The 23368-nt window shown below is 36.6% G+C and overlaps 1 long non-coding RNA gene across 1 annotated transcript; it reads right to left on the reverse strand.

Annotated features, from left to right (window-relative positions):
* Positions 1 to 8658: 8658 nt before the first annotated feature.
* LOC114535403 lies at positions 8659 to 22801 on the reverse strand. Its single transcript, XR_003688299.1, has 7 exons — positions 22744 to 22801; positions 22214 to 22280; positions 21450 to 21490; positions 20778 to 20863; positions 18291 to 18414; positions 10311 to 10377; positions 8659 to 8744 (listed from the first exon to the last, which is right to left on the reverse strand). It is a non-coding gene; the product is annotated as an uncharacterized LOC114535403 (long non-coding RNA).
* Positions 22802 to 23368: the final 567 nt, after the last annotated feature.

Below are 23368 nucleotides of genomic sequence, written 5' to 3' on the forward strand. Positions count from 1 at the left end.
TAGGAACACAAAAAATTGCCAAATTCTGCAAAATATCCTGAAAAACGGATATTTCACATTTGAGACATTTTTTTTGATACACCCTGTATAAACGTTTAGAAGCCTTGGATACAACTGACTCTATATATTGATTCCATTTAAAATCACTTTGAATAACGAGACCAAGTACTTTATGAGACCGCACAACATGAATCAAATGACCGTCAATCATTAATGGTGATAGTTCGGGAGTTCTCCTGAGGAAGCAAACACGTAGTTCCTTGCATTTCTTGGGATTGAGTTTCATAAAATTACTCGAAGCCCAAGAATTGATTGAATCCAGACCAGACTGAATCTTTGAATTGCTGCCTTTTGTAACATATTCAGATGTTGATATATCATCCACAAACTTCCAAACATCCATTTCGCGTGTTTTTACATCAAGGTCATTTATCATGACCAAAAACAAAATTGGTCCAAGTTTAGTTCCCTGGGGTACGCCTGCTTTCATTGGCAACCAATCCGAGATTTCTCCCCCGAGTTTAACGCGATGTCGGCGATTAGTGAGGAAGTTGATAATCCAAGGTAACAGAGACAATCTGACACCTATGCCCAACAGCTTTGATATCAATAAATTATGCCCTATACGGTCGAACGCCTTTGCGAAATCAAGGAAGCAAAGTCTAAGATATCTTTCAGGGGATTCTAAATTACACAACCAGGTGTGGATCATATCCAGAAGACAATAAGTGGTTTAGGTGCCTTTCAAACATGTACGTGGACTTGGGTTTACTCGATAGTCAATAGCATTGACGGCGAATGACATGGCAACGTTTGTATGAATATTCAGCCGAAGTTCTGGCAGCATAACTAATTTACCGTAGCTTATTTCAGCCAAATACAGAACTGAAGTCGGGACAAAAAGTCCCCACTTTAGCTAAAATAAAAATTTTGTTCTAGGCCTCTCAGTTCCGCCTCGCCGCGTGTACTAAGGAACGTATAAGAGCAGGCCTTTCGACTAGGCTGCTTGTAGAGACAAAATCAGGGACAATTTTTGAAGTTTCAACATTTTGTGCTCGGCCTCTCAGCGTGGGCTGCCCGGCATATAATTATCAGCAGTGCGCGCTAACAAGGCCTGGGACTAGGCTGTGTACTAAGGAACGTATAAGAAGCCTAGGGACTAGGCTGAGTGAATTGGCTGACAATCTCGTTTCCCGAGCCTGCGATTCCTCTTGCGAGAAAACAAATGACTCTGATTGGCTGAGTGAACAATCTCGTTCCCTGAGAAATCCCGGGCTTGCGGAACGAGATTAGCTGAGTGAACTCGAATAAGACTGAAACGCTCATTCTGTTGGAAGTTTGAAGCCAAGATGGCGGATCATGAAGCCTTTCTTGTCGGTATGATCCAGGCCTCAGGTGCGTAAATTTCGCCTAAGTAAAATGGCGGCAATTTTTATTTTTCCTTTGAAACTTTCGCGCCTGAGGCCTGGATCATACCTACAAGGCTTCATGATCCGCCATCTTGGCTTCACTCATTAATGAGGGAAAGTCAGAGAGACAGCGTTCCAGTCTTATTTCAGTTCACTGGAGTGAACTGAGTGCGCACAATCACATTAGGGGGCTGGGTATGGTGGGCTGTGATACCCCACAGTTTTGAAGCAATAAAAATATATTCGGTTTTTACAATTAAACTGAAAGCCATTTTTAAACGTTTCCATTGACCATTGGAGTCAATATCCGCTTTCGTGTTCTGCTTCATTCAACGTTTCACCACTGAATGCCGCGGTTAAATTTTCATCAGCGAAAATTTTAGGAACAGGGACGTAACTACAACGTTAATTGGGGGTCGATCATATATTCTGTTCTGCCCGACGCATACGTGTCTTCAAAAGAAATCTGTCGGGCGGAACAGAATATACGAACATCACACCCTGTCAAAAAAAATTAACCCCCAGTTACGCTCTGTCGCATTGTATTTTCAATACAATTTGGCAGATTGTTGATGTATATTATAAACAGGATGGAGCCAAGTATACTTCCCTGCCACAAGAAGCACAATTTTATAGAGCCTTTTTACAAAATTTGTTTATCTTCCTTACTTCGCAAGATATTGGCGGTCAAAAAACATCGGCTATCGCGATATATCTGCTATCTTGTTTTATAATGAGATCTAATTTCGTGACGGTGGAGGACTTATATATAACAATATATTTATTAACGAAAACTTATACAACTTACAAGTACTGGAGTCAACTACAACAGTTCAACTACTTGAACAGTTCCAACTAACTTAACAACTACATGAAACAAAACTTTATACTGCTAGTGTTCATGTGATCATGACACGTGTTCATAGAACTTAAACATATAATATTAACATTGATAGAATTATAACTAATTACAAAAATTGAGTTTACTCTGCTAGGATACGTTTCAGAAGTACTTTCATTTTTGATCCTGTGACTGGCTTCGTAAATATGTCAGCCAAATTATCATTCAATGGAACATACATTACTTTTTATTTAACAAATGTTTCTCAATCTCAGATCTTTCAAAATGATATCGTACATCTATATGTTTTGCATTACAAATCTAGATAGGACTTTCTCTATGTATTTAGTCTGACTCATCTTAATAGTGCTTTCATTTGAAACTGTCTCCTAGATTTCTCTTCACCTGTGTTAAACTGTCTGTACTATTTGACGCTACTAGAATATCGTCTACCCAAACTATTAAGATTGTAGTTGCACTACTTTCTACCTTAACATAAACGCAATTGTCAGATTCCGACTGAATAAAACCCTCACTTGTTAGATAAGAATGTAACACACTATTCCAATTACGACTGCTTTGTTTCAAACCATACAACGATTTATGCAATTTTAGAACAAGGTTTTCGCCAATCATTGGTTCTTTAGTCATTGCTCGTGCTTGTTTTGGGGTATCGCTTACAATTTCAAATTTATCAGAAAAACGCAGAATGCGGCAACGTTTGTTGTAGGTCCCCGCGCAGCGCCGCCAGTTCCGCGCACAATGCGGTGGGATCGAGGTCGGGTCGAGAGTACGAAAGAAACGATGGGAGTTCGGCGTCGGGTAGAAAATATGGTCAACAACATGGAACTGCATCCACGTTAATAGCGAGTGAAAGGAATGGAAACTGTGCTTTCTGCCTGAAGATCCACAAACACGAGAACTGTGAGGGAGTAAAGGATCCGAAGACACGAAAGAGTTTGGCTCGCAAATACGGTAGATGTTTTGTTTGTTTGTCTAAGGGTCATAGAGCCAGTAGCTGTAAGGTCGAGAACAAATGTAGTGTTTGTGATGGGGCTCATCATGTTGCACTGTGCGAAATGAGTCCTAAGAGCGAGGGTAAGCATGACGAAATACCCAAGCCTAATGACGAATGTAAAAACGTACCCAATAACACGAATGTGCATGTGACTTCTCCTAATAGTAACTTGCATGCTGGAACAGGTAGCCTGGTTGGCTTGCAGACTGCACGTGGCGTTTTAAGGGGGGAAAGGGTGGTTAAGGTGCGGGTTCTCACCTCATCGTTCCTTTGTTACTTCCAAAGCAGCTGGTCTCGCGAATCCCAGGGGTATAAGAAGGGAATTGTTAGGAATTAATACGTTCGGTCAAAAGTGCGTAAAAGCCGAGCACAGGGAAGTGGTTGAATTAAAGCTTGAACCTCTTAACGGAAATAAGGTTATCACACTGGAAGCATTTGTAGTGCCGGAAATATGTACCATAGGAAATAGCCATGTAGAGATGGCACGGAGGGAGTATAAACATCTGGAAGGTATATGGTTTTCAGATGTTTCTAAGTCAGAAGATGAGTTAGAAGTAGATGTTCTGATAGGAGCAGACTACCTTTGGAGCTTTCAGACAGGGACAACCAAGAGAGGTAAATCAGGAGAACCTGTTGCTATAGAAACAGAATTAGGGTGGGTTTTATCAGCACCGCTGAAAGTACAAGACATTGAGAGAGCAGAGCCAGTCCAAGTGAATTTTGTAGCGCAGAGATTGAGTAGTGAAGACAGTTTGGAGAGTAATGTGCAAAAATTATGGAGTTTTGAAGGGTTAGGCATTAGTGAGGAAGATAAGGTGCATGAAGAGTTTTTAGATGAAATATCATTGACAGGAAGTAGATATTCAGTCAAACTGCCCTGGAAGGAGAGCCATAAGAAGTTGCCTGACAATTATGCAAATAGCTTAAGTAGAATGAAGGGTCAACTGCGACAACTGAAGAAAGAGCCAGCATTGTTAGCAGAGTATGATTCTATCATCAGAGACCAGGTGGAGCGAGGGATAGTGGAGCCAGTATCTGCATTAGAGAAGGTTGAAAGGGTTCATTATTTACCACACCAGGCAGTTATTCGCAGGGAGGCAGTGACCACTAAACTCCGGATCGTCTATGACGCATCATCCAAGGAAGGTAAGTCTGGGACATCGCTTAACGACTGCCTACATGTTGGGCCTTCTCTCAATCCATAATTATACAGCATATTAATACGGTTCAGAGAAAATAGGATTGCTTTAGTTGGTGACATAGAAAAGGCATTTTTGAATGTTGAAGTAGATAAGGCGGATAGAGATTGTTTGAGATTTTTGTGGGTTAATGATATAGAAAGTGATATGTTGGAGACAGTTGTCTATAGGTTTTGTAGAGTAGTTTTTGGAGTGAATGCATCACCATTTCTACTGAATGCAACCTTAAGGCATCATTTAACAAAGTATAACGAAATAGATGCTGCATTTGTAAGAAAGTTGCAGGAAAGTTTTTACGTTGACGACCTGGTCAGTGGTGAATGTACGGTAGAGAAGACCTTTGAACTTTATGATAAGGCTAAGACAAGAATGGCACAAGGGGGTTTTAGATTAAGGAAGTGGTCGACCAACAGTGAGGTGTTAAGGAGCAAACTAGAGATTCACAAAAAAGATCAGGGTTCGTCAGAACAAAGCATCAATGATCAGGAAACATATGCTAGGTTATCTTTGGGAGCAGTAGGGGGTGAGTCAAAGGGCCATAAGGTTTTAGGGCAGGTGTGGGATAACCACAAGGACGAACTGAAATTTGAAATTTCCAAGGTGGGAGAAAAGGCAGAGACCTTATCGCCAACAAAGCGGAACCTCCTGAGCATTTTAGCCAGTTTGTTCGATCCTCTAGGGATAATAAGTCCAGCTAGTAGTAAAGAGTTAGCTAGTATAAGCAAAGTGATAAATCTGGAGGATTATGGGACAGCGGAACGACTTTTCAGAGTAACAGCATGGGTACTTAGGTTTGGGTTCAATGCACGAGCAAAGTCTAAGGGCATGGAAAAGCCCTGTGGAGAGTTGACAGTAGAGGAGCTTGACGAGGCGGAAAATAGATGGATTAAACAGGCTCAGGCAGAGTTAAAGGAGGCTAAAAAGTACGCCCAGATTAGTAACAGTCTAGGCTTGATGGAAGAAGGAGGTATCATAAGATGTAAGGGTTGACTGCGTAATTCTGAGCTAGAGTACAACACGAAACACCAAATCATTATTCCCAAGGATAATAGATTAACTGAGCTGATTGTCAGAAAATGTCACAGTGAAGTGCACCATTGTGGGGTTAGGGCAACCTTGGGCAGGCTAAGGACGAAATATTGGGCCGTGAAGGGAAGGCAAATGGTAAAGCGAGTTATAGGTAAATGCGTCACCTGTAAGAAATTAGAAGGAAGGGCATATGGGGGGAGACAGATTTACCAGGCTTTCGAGTGAAGGAAGCTGCTCCTTTTTCTAATGTGGGAGGTGATTTTGCAGGTCCATTGTTTGTTAGGTGTTGCACCAAGGCATCCAAGAAGGCGTATATCGCATTATTTTCCTGTTGTGTGACTTGAGCAATACATTTAGAGCTAGTGCGTGATTTGTCTGCGGAGACATTTCTGTGTTGCATGAGAAGATTTGCAGCGAGGAGAGGAATGCTGAGCCTAATAGTGTCAGACAACGCCAAGACGTTTAAGGCAGCAGAGAGAGCAATACAGAAGTTGTTTAATCAACCTAAAGTAAAAGCAGAATTATTAACGAAGCGAGTAACTTGGAGGTTTAACTTAGAAAGATCGCCTTGGTGGGGAGGGTTTTTCGAGCGAATGGTTAGGAGTGTTAAACGATGCCTCAGGAAGGTTTTAGGCAATGCCAAATTAACAGTAGATGAACTTAACACAGTATTAGTAGAGATAGAAGGCACATTAAATTCCAGACCATTGACAGAAGAATATGAAGAATTCGAAGGCGATGTATTAACGCCATCACACTTAATTTACGGAAGAGCAATTAATTTCATACCACGGAGGGAGGTAGCTAGGGAGGAAAGTAGTTGTGGAGAAAGATTCAAATATATTACATTGAAATTACAACATTTCTGGACCAGATGGCAAAGTGAGTATCTCATAGGGTTACGAGAATTTCATAAAAGTGGTAATCGAAAGGCAAGAAGTTTGAAGGAGGGCCAAGTAGTTGTAGTTTATGGAGAAGGAGAGAAGCGAGGCAAGTGGAAACTAGGGAAGGTGGAACAGCTAATTTTAGGAAATGACAGCGAGGTTAGGGGAACTAAGTTAAGAATAGCAGGAAAGGGTAAACCAGTTTACCTGAAAAGACCGGTGCAGAAACTTTACCCGTTGGAAATTCAAGCTCGACCGGGTGGGAACGGGACGGAAGGGAATTCCCCTTCAAGTGAGGCAGAGGGTTCCTTGCATGATCTGCATGAGCGTCCGAGACGAGCTGCTGCTGAGATTTTAAAAGCGAAGACAAGGGTGATGCTTGATTCATAGACGTGTATGAATCAAGGTGGGTGGGATGTTGTAGGTCCCCGCGCAGCGCCGCCAGTTCCACGTGCAGCAGTTACGAGAGCACTTTATGTAAATATAGTTTAGTTGTTTGTAAATACGTCACAAGGACACATTGTTGATTCGGCACAAAGACACGTTGTAATGTAATATAGCACTATTAATTAACGTTTGCATTGAATTTTGATACCATTATTGAGTCAGATCGTAGAGGAAGCATGAACTCACGCTGTAAATAGAATCTTAAAATAAACGATAGAATACAGTCCCCTGAGTGGTTTTTTTTACGTGGACCAGTGTGCGCGGGATTGATTGTGGATTCTGCAAAAACGTTTAATAGTTTCGGTTTGGGGAAAGTATACTAGGTAAGCTGGACTTCCCTTATCGTACCCAACAAATATTCCTTGCTCCCCTCTCGCATCTAGTTTCTTCTTTTCCTGTTTGTATGCATAGCAAACGGTACAAAAAATATGCATGTTCTGAATATTTGGCTTGTGCTGTGTGAAAGCTTGATACAGTGTTTGCTTTATTCGCGGATTTTAGAGATGTGGATGCTGTCTCTGCCCGCAGCATGTAATCTGTCAGATTCTTTGCTCGATTTTGTAAGAGAGGTTAGTTCAGTGTATAGGGATAAAACACGTGGTTTGCCCTTCGATATATAATGTTCACGCAGGATTGCCAGGGCCTTTCGTCCATGCATCATTCACTGCGTCTCGGATAATTAGCGACAGACTGCGATCATCTAGTACTTGTATCAGTTTGGCAAATGCGTCCGCGTTTTTGGTTGTGTCTGTTCGTACTTGTTCTTCATACGCATCGTCAGCCAATGGTCCTTGTATGGTATCGATTAATTTTTCGAGCCTCAGATACCCTAGAAACTTTACTTCCCATAACTCGTACTTTCGTTCATCACCGTCGAACAATAAGCGGCCATGACTGTGACTGGGCCCATAACCTGTTAAACTCATGACGGTGGAAGACTTATATATAACAATATTTATTAACGAAAACTTATACAACTTACAAGTACTGGAGTCAACTACAACAGTTCAACTACTTGAACAGTTCCAACTAACTTAACAACTACATGAAACAAAACTTTATACTGCTAGTGTTCATGTGATCATGACACGTGTTCATAGATAGACTGACGTCATTTGAATATTAACGTTTATCTTAACAATTACCGTATCCATTTAAGAATAACTTCGCATCAAATGTGGTGTAACAACTGTCTACTGAAATAGACAAAAAAAACACTTCTCGACCTAAGGGTCCCCGTCCGGACAAAGAAACACTTCTCGACGTTTCGACCTATAAGGAGAGCGTTTTTTGTCTATTTAGGAAGTTGTTATACCACATTTGGTGCGAAGTTATTATTAAGTAGCTGCAATAGAATTCAGGCCCTAATAGCCGCTAATCATGGCCACATTAGCAAAACGGACCTCTTAGATCGGTCACTTTTCACAAGAATTATAAACAATATTTCCTCATATTATACATATTTTCACAATTTATCATGCAATGATGCATCAATGTTGTGATTTTATAATACAAAACGAACAAAATAGAAAATTCTCATGCGACCAAAACTGCGCTGGCTGCTGGAAATCCGGTCTCATTTATTTCTCTTCTCTGAGGAAACCAGTGGAAATACAATCAAACTTCTAGGTGAGAAAATTGATACCAGATGTTGGAGAATAAGGTTGCTGACTTTTGTTCACAGGCAGCCGGCTGTACTTATTTTTCTTGCCTTGTCAGGTGAGATAGTGTAATGTTAACAAAAGTTACAATGGCTATTACAAAACAATGAGCAGCTTACCTACCCCTGACAAAATAAAGGTAAACGCAAATTTGGACGCTTTCAACTTTTCGCCATTTACCAACTAAAGTTTGTGACTTCAGTGTGTTGATTCTTCTCGATGGAATAACAGATGATCAACTTCAAGTGTGGTTTTCCTTAGCAACATAATAATAAACAAGTTGTAGCTATGAATTACAAAATGGACATATCTTTACTGAGAAATGGCCCAGAAAGTATAGCATTGAGCTTTGGAATCTGTTTAAAATTCATCCCAAAAGAATTAGTAATTAGTGAAGCACCCTGTGCTTAAGTCGATCAATGGAGCTTTTGGGGGGACTAACAACAGGATTTAACACATTACAAATTGGCACATGAATAACCACAATATTATAACCTTTTACTAAAGGTCATGTAATTAATGTGACCTGGTCATCTTATATTGATGGTTTTAATATGAACCTCTTAACGTATCAACTAGTTTTTGAAAAACGTACCTATGTGATTGATGTTGAGTGCAGACAATATTATCTCACAAGAAACAACGAAGCCTTAAAGGCTGGTAAGTAATAAGTATGTAAAATCAATTATCCACTATTTACCCAAATCATTATTTTATTGTTCAAATATATTCAAATATATCAGATGATATAATATTAAACAGGAAACATTGAACAAGGAAGAATTTTTAAATGTTGTCAAAAAAGGATGATAATGAGGTATAAAAACACTGATATACAATTGAACATTGTTTGTTTTTGAACTCATCAATTGTTAATTCATGCAGGGTGTCTCAAAAAAAAGGTAATCCAACTTCAACTTATGAATATAAATATAAATACTATTTATACTATGAAAGAACAGTGTTTTAACTATCAAATGCCATGTTGTTTTTAAAATATGGAGGGAAAATGAGAAAATGAGAGAGCATTTAAAAATCTTGGTCAAAGTCACATATTTTCACCTCTGAGTCAAGTGAGACAAAAGAAAAACAAATTAATAATAAAGGTGTCAAAACGTATTTACAGGCGATTATTTAAAAGGCCACATGCCATTCCACATGCCTTCAACCAGAAATGTTCCCCGTTTCGTAAAAGCTAGGTTTCAACAATCCCAAGAGAACAATTCTTGCAGTTTCACATTGATTATGTCAATGCATTGCTTTTGTGTAGTTGCTAGGCTGTAATTTCCTGACTAAAGTCCCCAAAGGGCTTATAATCATTTTCAAAAGGTTTGTACAAGCTTAATTCCCAGAGATGAAAGAATGTGATTTCCACTCAGATTATTTAACATGCTTGCATTCCCTTACTCTTCTTCTGTACAGGGTGTATAAGAAAGTACCTACTGTTGCAGTTAAGCTTTTGTTGGAATTTAAATGCCTTATTATAATACTAAACCCACGGATGGATAAAATTGAAAGCGAGATGTTAATTTGCATGCCCATTGCACATACAGGGTGTCTCAAAAAAATGAGATGATACACCCTGTATTTGATACACCCTGTATTTTAGAAACAACACGGCATTCAATAGCTAGAACTTTATTGTTACAAAACCAAAAAATGATGCTCCTCTGTAGTGTAATTCACGCACACCAGCACGCTAAAGTTGGATTACCTTTTTTTAGACACTTTGTATATATCAAACATTTCAGTCTGGCATTTGAAAGTTTTGTACAGCAGTGCGATTGCTTGGTAAAGACAAAGTTAATCTGCAGGTACTCACCACACCACTGAATCTACTCCAAACGGATGATGGTTATGTACTAGATGGAAAATTTATTTCTCCAGTTCTAGAAAAGAAAAAGAAGTGGTAGGTACTATAAACATTCTGAAAAAAGTTAGTGTTGTCTATTATTGTGAATATGATTATACCGTAGTGAATGCATATACACTTTTTTACTAAAATAAACATGTAGCAGACTTAATGCTAGTTGCAGCGGGAAGGAGAGCCCCTGTACTATATTTATATACATTTTAGGTCACACACATAAACTATGCAGCCATTAAGTATAGGCATAAGACATAAGCTATTAAGTATTAGCACCCAGTTTCATGAATGTTTTATTAATTAAATATCCACATATCAGTAGCTTCTTTCTTTAATTCTAACAGGCTTGATATATGTTTAGTTAAATCCAAATAAAAGAGATTATGACTTTGAATGTCTGGTTATTGGGTCAACCTCTTCTAGGATTCTTGCGTTTTAAATTTTTTTTTTACTTGTGATGCCATATTAATGTACGTCACTTCTCAGCACAGATAAAATAGTGGACCATTCTGGTATGGGACCTTATATACCTGCATAGCTCAATAATATTTCAAGTCTATTTGTAATTTCAAGTCTATTTGTAAAAATTAATGTTTTATTAGTCTTAAATACCCACAAATGACATACATAACATACATAGATATCAGCATTGATTAAATCCAAGCTTGCAGTGGCTGGGGAAAAGTATTAAGTGACTAATATTCATATATTCACTGATTCACATTTTGCATTAATTTCTTTTTGAATTGTTTGTTTTTACTACACCAGAAGTTTATAAATATTAAAAATTTCACCAATATGCACGCAAACAGTTTAATTTTTGGTGTGTGACACATTGTAAAACATCTATCCAATGTAAATTTGCAAAGAATGATATTTTTAATTGACATGTTTTCATTTATTATAGGGCAAACTGAGTATCATACTTTAATTCCCACATACTTCCCCATCTATTCTTTATTCTCACTATGACTTAATGTAAAATTATACCTTAGGTAAAAATAGATGACCTATTTAAAGTTTATATATAGTTCATGGTATTTATAGTTACATTACAAATTAAATCGGAAAAAACTTAAATGGCTTTGTTTAAAGTTATAAATTGGCCGCTAATATTTATCATTAAAAAGTTTCATCCAACTTGGTTTTGATACCAGAAAATCATTAATTCAATTTAGAGACCTATAAAACCCCTTGTAAATTAAAGCACTGGAGATTCCATATATAAAGCAACATGACAAGCCTTATGCCCCTAACTTTAGGCTATTTAAAATTAAAAGCTGACAGCATGCATTCCAAGGGTAAGGAGCTGTTAATTACTAAAACAAGGCAAACTTCATACTGATAGAAATACAATAAATCTGGGGGTTTTTAATAAATCTAGAGAGTAAAATATTGGAAAGCCACGCAGTTTAAGAAATGGCGAGAAACAAAAAATAGCTTATAGGCGTGGTCAAGATAGTAAGTTGTTTAAAGACCGTTTTCCATTACAGCCGTATATCTCGTAGCGACTAGCGAAATGTATACGTACTGTAGCATATTTCTTTGTTACCAAGTCATGAGTTCCAGAGTTTAGTTCTAGCCGGGTGGTTAGGAAACAATGATGTACACCACAATTATTCTATTGAAATGGAAAACAGCCTTAAGATCTATTTATATTCTATGAAGTGTTATTATTCGTCAAAAATCTGGAGGTTTGAGCACTTAGCATACCTTCAGTTGACAACTGACAAGCTAGCTTTAATTAATATAATGTAAAATAAATCATAACTAGCATGGACAATCATGAATCAATCATAAACAAAGCTAGTTAGTATACTCACATGAGACCATTTTTAATTCACCAAGTGATTTCAGATTTTCAGTTTCAGAAATTCAATTTTAGTCTTGAAAAACACCGTAACAGTAAATCCGATATATAATCATCTCATTTAATTTTGTTACATTGCTCAACGGTATTGGTTCAGGAACAGCGGAAGACGGGAACACGGAACAGCGGAAGACTGAAACAGAAATGATGTTTCTGAAACAGCATGCGGAACACAAAACCGCAAAAACAATATTTTTAAAGTTGGCAAAAAAATCTGGCGTGATACTATAATACTGTAAAACAATGACTGTTTTGAATATTGCCTTTTGCACTCGTATTCGTCACTAATCGACTTTTCCGCTTCGCTCCGCTTTATTGCGAATCTGTAACAGGAGATTTTTCATTATAACTGTTGACGTATTTATTGCACTTGATATTTTTTGCGTTTGGGTTTTAGCAAAATAATAAAGTCATGAATACAGTGTATGTCTGCTGTAACGCTTGGCTTGCAGCAAGGAGCCGTAACTTACCTTAATAGTTGAGTACAAATTATGATTCGCATAAGTCGGGTTTTAAAGATTATACCGGGTATAGCAAACGTCTTAGACGTCTTTTGCTATAAAATGCGCATCTGGAGTTGATCATATATAATATAAAAACAACGAACAAGAATGCTGCCGTATAAGAACAGCAAGGGTCAGACAAATTTCTTGGCAATACTTGACTGAATAACTGTTATGCATGCACAGCATCATAGCTATCATCAACTAACATGTACAGCATTATAGCTATCATCCCCAATTTTTTTTGCCAATATTTAAAACAATGTTTTTGCTGTTCTATTTCGGATTCTTACTGTTCCGGTGTTCCCCGTTCCATTGTTCCGCTGTTCCTGGTTTTACTGACAGCCTTGACTCAACTGGTGAGCAATCTTCACATGAGCACTCACAGGGCACAATTTGCAAATACCAAAAATTATTTCTAATAAAAAATTATTAACTCCAAAAACATGTTGCTTCTATGTTTTTTCATAACCTGGAGCCGGTTGTTCAAAGCTAGGTTAGCACTAACCCTGGGTTAAATTTTAATCCAGTGTTTTAGTTTATGTCTTCTGAACAACTATTTGTTTTAAAACTTTAGAAAATACAATCACTTCTATCTGTCCAGAAAATATTTATAACTTTGCAAACCAAAATTAAAAAATTATGTAAAAATTTGCTTAAACCCAGGGTTAAGCTGACCGGCTTTTGAACAACCGACTCCTGGAATTCACGAAATACTAATAAGTAATTAGTAATTACTTTGCCTATAGATTTCACAAGCTAAATTATTTGGTAAGGAGATTCAACCCCATTCATACAAGACTCTGGATTTATGGTAAAATACAAAATTTATATTTTTGGTTAATCATCAGTAACTTCAATTTTTTTCACTTGTTTACTGTATTCTGCATTTCTGCTATCAACTATAAATATGATAAAAGTTTGATTCTGTGTCTGTGATGAATCTATTCATACAAACAATCTATTGCTACAATCATTGCCAAAAATATTTCAACAAGTAACAGAAACTAATTGTGTGTAATTTATTATTTAATAATAGTAATATCACAATAGCTATCTAGTATAGTTCTAAATTCCACACTTCAGTGCTAATCTGAATGGCTATTAATTATTACTTCGAAAACCTTAAAATAGATATATACATTATTGATATATACATAAGACACATATAAATATATACATAATATTGCATGGCAACTTGTGGGCTTTTTCTGAGGTGAATTACAAGGGTCGAGTGTTAATTAAGTTATCACTTAAAACTACTTTTAGTATACTATGAAAATAAGACAAATCCTAAGTTTTGAGCAGTTAAGGATCCATATATCTATTGCATCATGCAAAAGTGGGTTTTTAGTCTTTTTCTTGTTGAAGACATGCTTTAGCATCTTATGATTTTTGACAAACTTCATAGCCTGTAGTTGAGTGAGCATAATTTTATTGACGATATAGAATGTTAATAAAATTATTAATATCAATAGAGGGAAATGGATGTTGGGAAGCAATAACAGTTATAATTTAAAAGATTTCCATTAGGCCATTTTGGGCTAATTAGATATTAATTATGTATGCATGTTTGCCACTCTAATTAACACCAACCAACAAACAGGTCAGGAACCAGAAACAGGCTTCTGTTAAATTGTTGGCCCGTAATAAAGATATAATCATGACCAATTCGGAAACACACTGTACATTTTGACGAGAGACACATTCATTTTTATTTACTAGTCGCTGGCAACAGGAAATGTGCTGCAGATTACAGCAGGGACAAGTAATTACATCTGTCTACACGGCCAGACAAAATGACTGATGAATGATACCAACAACTGCATGTTTTTGACGTGGGAAGGGTGTGCGATTCCAACCGAAAGTGAGTTTCGTCGGGACCACGCGAGTAGCATTGGTGACTTGGTGTACATATTGCTAGCGAATTTGTTATAGTATAGCTAAATCGAGTTATACACAAGGCGCACATTAGGCGGGTGTGACATCACCAGCTTTTGTCAAATTAGTCTTAAAGCCAGTATGGGTCCATGGCCAAGTCGGCCAAACGCTCATTTCGGACGAAGTTATCATTGCAGGTCTTTCCTATCAGCCCTTTTCAACCATATTAGCGACGGAAAACTAATCTAATATGAATAATAATGAAAACTTTATTTGACTTTTGTTTTTACATAATACAATTGCAAATCTCACTTTATCAAGGTAATTTACAATCGGCTACTTGAACCACAACTAATATCCTAATATTTAACAAAAACAATAATTTATATCAATATTGACGATATATGTATATATATTACTTTATATAGATAGATTTAGAAGTTCAGATATTTTAAAAAGTTAGTAATTTTGGATTTTCCCATTCTTTATTTCTGCGGCAGAAAATGTAATATAATAATAAATAATAATAATAATAATAATAATAATAATAATAATAATAATAATAATAATAATAATAATAATAATAATAATAACAATAACAACAACAACAACAACAACAACAACAACAACAACAACAACAACAACAACAACAACAACAACAACAACAACAACAATAACGATAATAATAATAATAATATGAATTTAATAATAATAATACTAATATGAATTTTTCCAAATTTTTCATCTAGTTCTTTTCGGATATAACAGGCAGTCATGGTCTGACAGACCATGTCAGACATAGTGTCCGGTCTGGCGGTCTCTAATATGAAATTAGCTATAACACACATATGTATGTATGTGAGAAACATTCTTGAATAAAGTAGTTATGAACAAAAAATAGTTTTCATTTGTTAACTTTTATAGGCTGTGCATGTGATTTTATATAATCTTTTAATTTATAATATAACATTTATAGTACGCACGTGCTGATTGGTCAAGAAGCGTGTTTCTATTTAACAATTAGATAACGAGTCCGAGTTGTCTATGAGCGAAAAGTCTACGAAGGCGAAGCCTGAGTTGATTATTCAATCATAGACAACGAGGGCGAGTTGTCTAATTGTTTTAGTATACCCTGTACCTAGATATATTAATTTTGAGAAAATAATTTAATCAATTCAATTTTATAAGCTCGCGCGAGCAAATTTTTTCAAAACGTTCACCATCACAATTGTTGAGTAGCCAATCAGAATATAGGATTTGCAAATAGACAATAGTCGGGTGTATACTAAAACTGTATAGAAACATGGAAAATGTTTTCTATTTCTTTAGTAACACCACGGGTAACACACAGGGTGTATAAACTGGGGATCCAAGGATAGTGCAAAGTTTCCATGCCCTGTAGTACCTGAGCAACCAGACGTTTGTCCCAACATAAACATTTGATGAACTAGGTTAAACATTAATCAACAGTAAATTACTCAAAGTACTCAAGTTACGTTAGTCGCGGATATTGTCACTATTAAATTATAATTTTAGTTGCCCATGTAAACCGGGCGCGATTTTCTCAGTTTAGTCTATTTTCTTCGTCAAACAACTGTAACTACATTCAGTACATTTATATGATGGCAACAATTTATCCGTCATTTCATAAGAATAGCCAAAATAGTTGCGTTGTAAATAATGTAACTATTAAAACCGCGGTGCATATTATGTCTATGATGTGGATACTTCGACGCGTAAATCGATACAAAACAACATACTTATAATCAATACTGTATACCGCCAAAATGATTTGATTACTGCGCAAAATGTCCATTTTGTATAGTATCATTTATGTACTGTATGATCATTTATGTACTGTATGCAGAATACAAGGTATCGACTTGCTATCGACATAATATATATTCGTGTAAGAGATCTATCAATACATAAACAACACAATCGACAAAACGTTGTTTCTTCCTAGCCTCTTAGCTCTATTTATGGAATAAACCTTCCAAATTATATTTGTGTTGAATTGAATGCTCGTAATTCATAATATAAGTTGATAAATTGCATAGATTCTCAAAGAATTGCTCGATTTTTACGCCCGGAATGTTTTGAAGCAATGCTTGTCGCTCCTCATTTCTTTACATCGTGAATAATGTTCAACCCTCAAGGCTCGACGACACATTCGCAGTTGCGACGTATAAGAAAAAATCGGGTGTTCCGGGGGGTAAACTACGCAAATCTCTTTAAACCCAAACCACGGAAAAGCAATGATTCAAAATTTACAGTAACGGTCAAAATACCTCAATATTTTGGTGAACTTAGAAAAAGGGATATTGCATATAAATAAAGTAAGTTTAACTGATTTAAAAACTTTAAATTACTGATCATGTTCAAAAAGTTACTATACGCATAAATTAGCTTACCCCCCGTAAAGTTTACACAAGGACTGACTGACTTACTGACTCGTTTAAATTTTCGCCACTCATCACAATACTGCAAAGTTTTTCAAACTGCACTAAAAACGCAAAAATTCATGAATACCCAATCCTTTGTGTTCGTATGGAAAGCCACTAAAGCAAATATTCATGAATGAATATTATAAGTGGTTGCCTTTCTTATACACCCTGTACTAATTGCCGTGCATTGCCACTGCCCTGAATCTATGGGGTTTTATTCAAATTTTGTTATCTTATCTTTAAATATGCATGTAGCTACTTCCATTTTAAACTAAACTATTTAGTAATTTACATCTAAATATTTCAGCACACTCTTCACTAAATTGATAATAGCAAATCGATAATATCTTTCAAACACCCGGACCCAGGGCAATTTACTTTCTGATAGTGATACTCTCAACTATAATCTACGGTCAAGAATTGGAGTATCATACTGAGTATCACACAGACATATTCACAGTCGAAATATTCACAGTCGAAAACATATTCACAGTAGGGTATAGAAAAACTACGTTTGATGCCTGAAGATGGTACATGTACGTAAGATAAGCTTAAAGATCAAATTACTTTCTAAAAAATTAACTTTCCTATTGGATTATTATATGGCGGTTTTGGCGGTTTGAGTATATTACAGGCAAATTGATAAAATAAAATTAGGCGACGGGCAAAGTTAGAACCGATGTGTCGTGCGGATATAGAAAATACATGTATTCACAATACTTGCAGTGACAAGACTCTATTCGAAGGCGGGTATAACCCCGTTTTCCACAAATCTGAAATCAGTTTGCGCAAACAAATCCACCTAGTGAAAAACGGGCTATGAGCAGTGAAGCCAAAAGTCATGTTATCAGTCGTTTTTCTTTCGTCCTTTTCAATCTTTATGCTGGATGCTTGCAGTGCATTAAGGGAAAATATTTATGCACATGCTGCAATCTTTATGATGATAGTTGATGTCAGAAATTTTATATCATTGGTTAGCTATTCATGCACAAATAATAGGGAGGTGTGATAACGTTAGGGACTTGGGATAGAAAGATATTTTCAGCATACTAGCCCCGTTTACACTACACTCGATTTATTGGCGCGGCACGGCTAATATGGGTACCCGTGCCCATTTCATCTGTGCTCTGCCTTTGTTTTGGTAGCCTGAACACTAATAAAATTGGGTACGGGTACCAATTTTAGCCGTGCCGTGCTGATAAATTGACTGTAGCGTAAACGGGGCTACTGATACCTAGCAAAAACGTCCACGAGGCCAAAAAACGATAGGAGCATGACGTGCCAGATGTGAAGTAGGTAGTGTGTTACAAGTTTCTTTGTCGTCATGGACATCTTCGCTAAACCCTCGACAGTTGATACTAAAAGACAATGAAATAATGTCATGATATATCATGATGGTTAATATTGGATTGAAAACAAGCTTCAGTAAAGGGTAGCTTTAAAGTGTGCCGTAGGTTGTTATGTAGAAATCAAGATGGTTTAATAAGATTACTAGCTCATTCAGGGTTTTTGTGATTCTCTGCCTTTAGTCCGTTATTACACGTGAACGAGGCTAAGGGGCCAAAGGCAGAGCCTCGTTTTTGTGTCATGGTTATTCCACATGTATCGTTCAAAGTAAAAAATCTCTCTCATGCATATGTTGAAGAAGGATGTTTTGCATCGTTGTACATAGAGAGTATAACATGAAGTCCATCTCATTTAAGATGATCCTATAAATTGAAAGCGACAAAGTTGTGACGTAATTTGTGGCCTAATCACTGACCAGTTACAGTACAGATCAATTCTTTCCTAAATATCACTGGTAATTGGTCCCCCCAATGGCAGATATTCGCCATCAGGAGAAAGAGTAATTTGAAAGGTGGGTTCAGATAATCAAAATGTGGTGGCTAGCTTTTAATTTATTTTCGAAATACTGAGGCTATACTCAAACAGGACCGGTCGACTTTAAAACCGCGCATGAATTCGTCTGGTTTAGGTGAAGATGTTCACATGGTGGAAACGATAAATATACATATTTACAAAAGGAAATCAGACGAACGCGAGCTCGGTCCTGAATTCGTCGGGTTCCGTGTTAACGTATCCCGAGTGTGCGAAAACTTCGGTTACTACGCCCAATCAAAATCATGTACAGCCTGTAGCGGCAATTTCTGCCAATCACGCAACAGAACCAGCATGAAGCATGCTCAAGCAACTTATGCATTTCAGCGTTTGCGTTCTTCTCGGGTCATTCGATATTCTGCAACCTTACAAGTAAGCTGTTATCGAAGCTACCGCAGATAATTGCCGTCATCAAAAAGTGAAATTTTCACGGAGCATATCCAAGTACGTTGGTTTTTTTATGTTTACAAGCATCACTCTAGTTCCAAGGAACTCTGTGGTACACTGTAACGGAGTTTCTCATTTTAGCGCAATTTTTGCGAGCGACAGTTCAGTTAAAAGTTGTCGCTTTCAAAACTAAACGCACGGACTTTTACATATTTGTACTTGAGAAATATGCGAAAACGTAAGTGCCATCCTTTCTATAAAAGTAAAATGAAATTTCTTAGGAAAGTGTGTCATCATTTTTTTATTTCTTTTCGTGTTTTTAGATTTAAAATCCTACTGAAAAGAAACGGACACAAGGCGAACTAAAATGGCGGACCAAAAAGAGGCCCGTTCGAGCCTTCGGATCAAAGTAAGGTTTCAACCTAAAATTTTCATTTGCATATATGGCCCCTGAATGTGAAAATATAAAAAATATGCCAAGCATGTCTATATAATGGTAACTACAAATCATTTTAGCCTCCTAATCAAAACTAGGTTGCGCTAAAACTAAACGTAGGCTGTCAGACAACAACGTAGGCGTAGCTGCATCTTTTCATGACGTGCGTCAACTCAAAAAGAAGGACGTTCTCTCTCAATAGTTGTTTTTCTTGTATGCAGTCAATTTTTAGCAAAAACAATAGCAGTGGAGTTAGTATGGAAAAGTATTTGTCCATTTTTTATTAATAAATACCTACAGGCGATATAGGGATAATTCTTATGTGAATCGGACTTCGACCTTGGCAATACCAATACTTTACCCGAGCCAAGGTCACAAAATGGTTTATTAATGTCGTCGCTACGCAGGTAGTTAAATGGTATTGAAAATATCATGGACTTAAGTGTATGCAGCATAATAAACTACCAACAGATAGAATTTTTGCTGCAACTTTTTGAGATTTGAAATGCACGAAGGCAAGCATACTACTACTAGGCCACTAGCCTACTCGTGCCTAAGCCAAGGACAAGGCCAAGGACACGGCTCACATACGGTTGCATTATTGGCAGTATTGCTGCATAGAATAGACGGTATATACTACATATGTACGAACTTTGAATGTAATCATTCTAGCCATTCCGTCTAGATGCGCCTAGAAGACCTCAGATGTGCGATGGCGTTACTCCCGTTAGATTGAATCTAATATTTATCTTAAATCTATCTTGGCACAAAGAGCCAAGTCATAACGTATGCGAAAAATTATTTACTGCTTACATCTGTCTTTTTTTTCGAAGACGAAGTGCATTTTTGATGTGCGTGAAGAAATGCAAACAGAAATAAATACTTTTTGTCCAAACCATGGACAATCTTCATTTGGACCGGCTTTTAGCAATTCAAAGATGGCGGTAACCGACGAGAGATTATAGCCCTCCCTCTATTATGTTGTACATTATGTATTTTACTTCTAGCGTCGATATTTACCATTTGTTTGCCGATTTCACTTTACATCACGCCAGTTTCGTTGCATGCCACGTATAAACCATTCATTCTTAGTCTTAGATGATATGCTGGGAAAAGATAAATAAAGTTCAAGACGCTCGAGTGGATATTTCAGTTTATTTCCCTTCGTACGTGAAGGGTGCATATTATCTTTGAGTATAACGAGTAACTTCCCTAGTATTACTATTAGCCTGGGTCAAGTTGTTTAAAGCCTGTTTAAGCTAGGCAGTAATAGTGCGTAGTTGTTCAATAAATGGTTAGCCTCTTTACAATCGTTCAGATCTCAGTCAGCCTCATTTTGATTAATGCAAATCCACAAATGAAGTTTATGAAAATGTATCTCTGGAAAATACATGCGGACTGTTGTTTAGAATATTTACCTAAAATCAAACTAAATAGACTCTTATATAACAAGGGAGCATGCAGCATGGCAGAGAAGTGTTTTTGTCTATATTAGGCAGTTGTTATACCACATTTGATTCATACAAAATCATTCATTGTTCAACAATGGGAATATCTTATATTCTATTTGAAGTATTATCAGATAATCTGGGTTGGATAAAAAAATTTTGCCCCTAAAATAAAGCAATGTAATTTATTTTGATCTGCCACAAAACTGGTTTATGCTCTACAAAAAATTGTGCATTGACTCACCTCTTGCTGGATGTAAAGTACAATAGACACTGCAAATAACCCTGAAAAAACAAATGTGTGTTGGTATATGTGAGGAACATAGAGAAAAATTATTTGATATGTACATGTTGTGTTCATTACATTTATATAATCAACCAATAGGAACTTCCTGAATTAGACTCTGTTTACACCAAATAATATCTTTAGTCTTTAGACTTTGCAATTTGCCCTCTTTGTTTCTCTTAACTTGTGGTATAATAAAGTTCCTGGGGTAATATAATGCTGGCAAAGGTTTATGTTAGCTCTGCATTTTCAGCTTTCAAACATTTTAAACAATACAATTTGGTTTAGAATACAATATAATTTGTTTGGAAATGCATTGCTGAGTAAAAAATTTGGAAATGCTACCTCAAAACATTAAGAGTAACTTTCTCTGCAATGAGCAATAAAGGCAAATTATAATCGACCTACTAATAGCTGAATTTTTGGCATTTAGTACTGTGCACATGCAGTTACAGTTAACTATATTAATTTTTTTGGAAATTTAAAAAGTAAAATGTTAATTAAAGTCAACAAGTGAACAATATTGAACCCTTGAACCAATTATTAATTGCTCTAAACAAAATATAATTCCAGGCAATTCTAATTAGATTTTGAGTATCTATCTATCTATCTATCTATCTGCTGCCATTGTTTTTGCAAATGGGTGTATATATATATATATATATATATATATATATATATATTAATATATATATATCTGTGAAAATTCATAATGTACGTACCTTGATGCTTGCTTTGCAGAGACAAAAAGAGCCCAACAATGAGAAATTGCCCAAGGATAGTGAAGACCTTGAGAAAAGATATATTAATAACATCATAGGTATATACACTTAAGTCTTAATTAACTAGCCTGCTCTATATATGTTGCTTTAGAACTATAGCTTATATAGGAAATTTGAACACCCTGTTTGAATGTAATAAGTCCAAAATTAGGCCAAACAGAAATTCCTCACCCTGCTAATTTAGAATTTTGTTTTTAATTATACAATAGGTTATGGGGTCTTCACAAAACGGGAATTCGAAAAAGGAGAATTCCTCCTTGAATATAAGGGGGAATTGATTAAAAAGGAGGAAGGGGCTAGGCGTGAAGAAGCCTACAAAAAAGATCTTGGCAGCTTCTTGTTCTTTTTTGACTCTCTTTTCTCTGGTAGGTTTTATATTTTCATAAAGATACATCAAGGACTATATAAAATTAGGTATTTGCCTCAACCTCTTTTCTGTCAGATAACATCAAGCTTATATGATATTTTACCTTTATAAAGTGTTGATGCAACATTTGCAACGGGCCTTGGCAGAATGGTCAATGACAGTGAGACTAAACTGGCCAATAGCCTAATCAAGAAGGTAATTGTGGATGGCCATCATCATTTAGCCCTCTTCGCTAAAAAGAAAATATCAAAGAATGAGGAACTACGCTATGATTACGGCGTGAAGAACTTGCCATGGCGTAGGATAAAAGGTATTGAACTACCTTATCTTGCAAGGTCCAGACAGTACAAAATTGTCTGTAGTATCTAGTATTCTTGATTTGAAACAATGCAATGGGGCACCCCAAACAATGGTCCTATCTTATGTCAGCTAGCTGGTGCCCACAACAACATTGATAAATGTACTTTATTGTCTTACCACTGACATGGCCAATGCGAAAGCAAATAAAACATTCACTAGATTGCATGGGATTGTGACATGCAGGACAAAATCTATTGGTAGACGGCCCCTTATGGGTTAAGGTGTGCCTTGCTTATGACATATCTGAAATACATAATACACATTTGAAATTTTCTTGCATGGCATAGCCAATTAAGTAATATGGCACATTCTAAGTGCCATAAACATAATGGTTTATGCACTTGTTACTCCCCATGCAAGAACGACCA

The sequence above is a fragment of the Dendronephthya gigantea genome, unplaced genomic scaffold, assembly GCF_004324835.1.
Source record: "Dendronephthya gigantea isolate DGI-Jeju-01 unplaced genomic scaffold, DenGig_1.0 000117F, whole genome shotgun sequence".
Lineage (NCBI taxonomy): Eukaryota > Metazoa > Cnidaria > Anthozoa > Malacalcyonacea > Nephtheidae > Dendronephthya > Dendronephthya gigantea.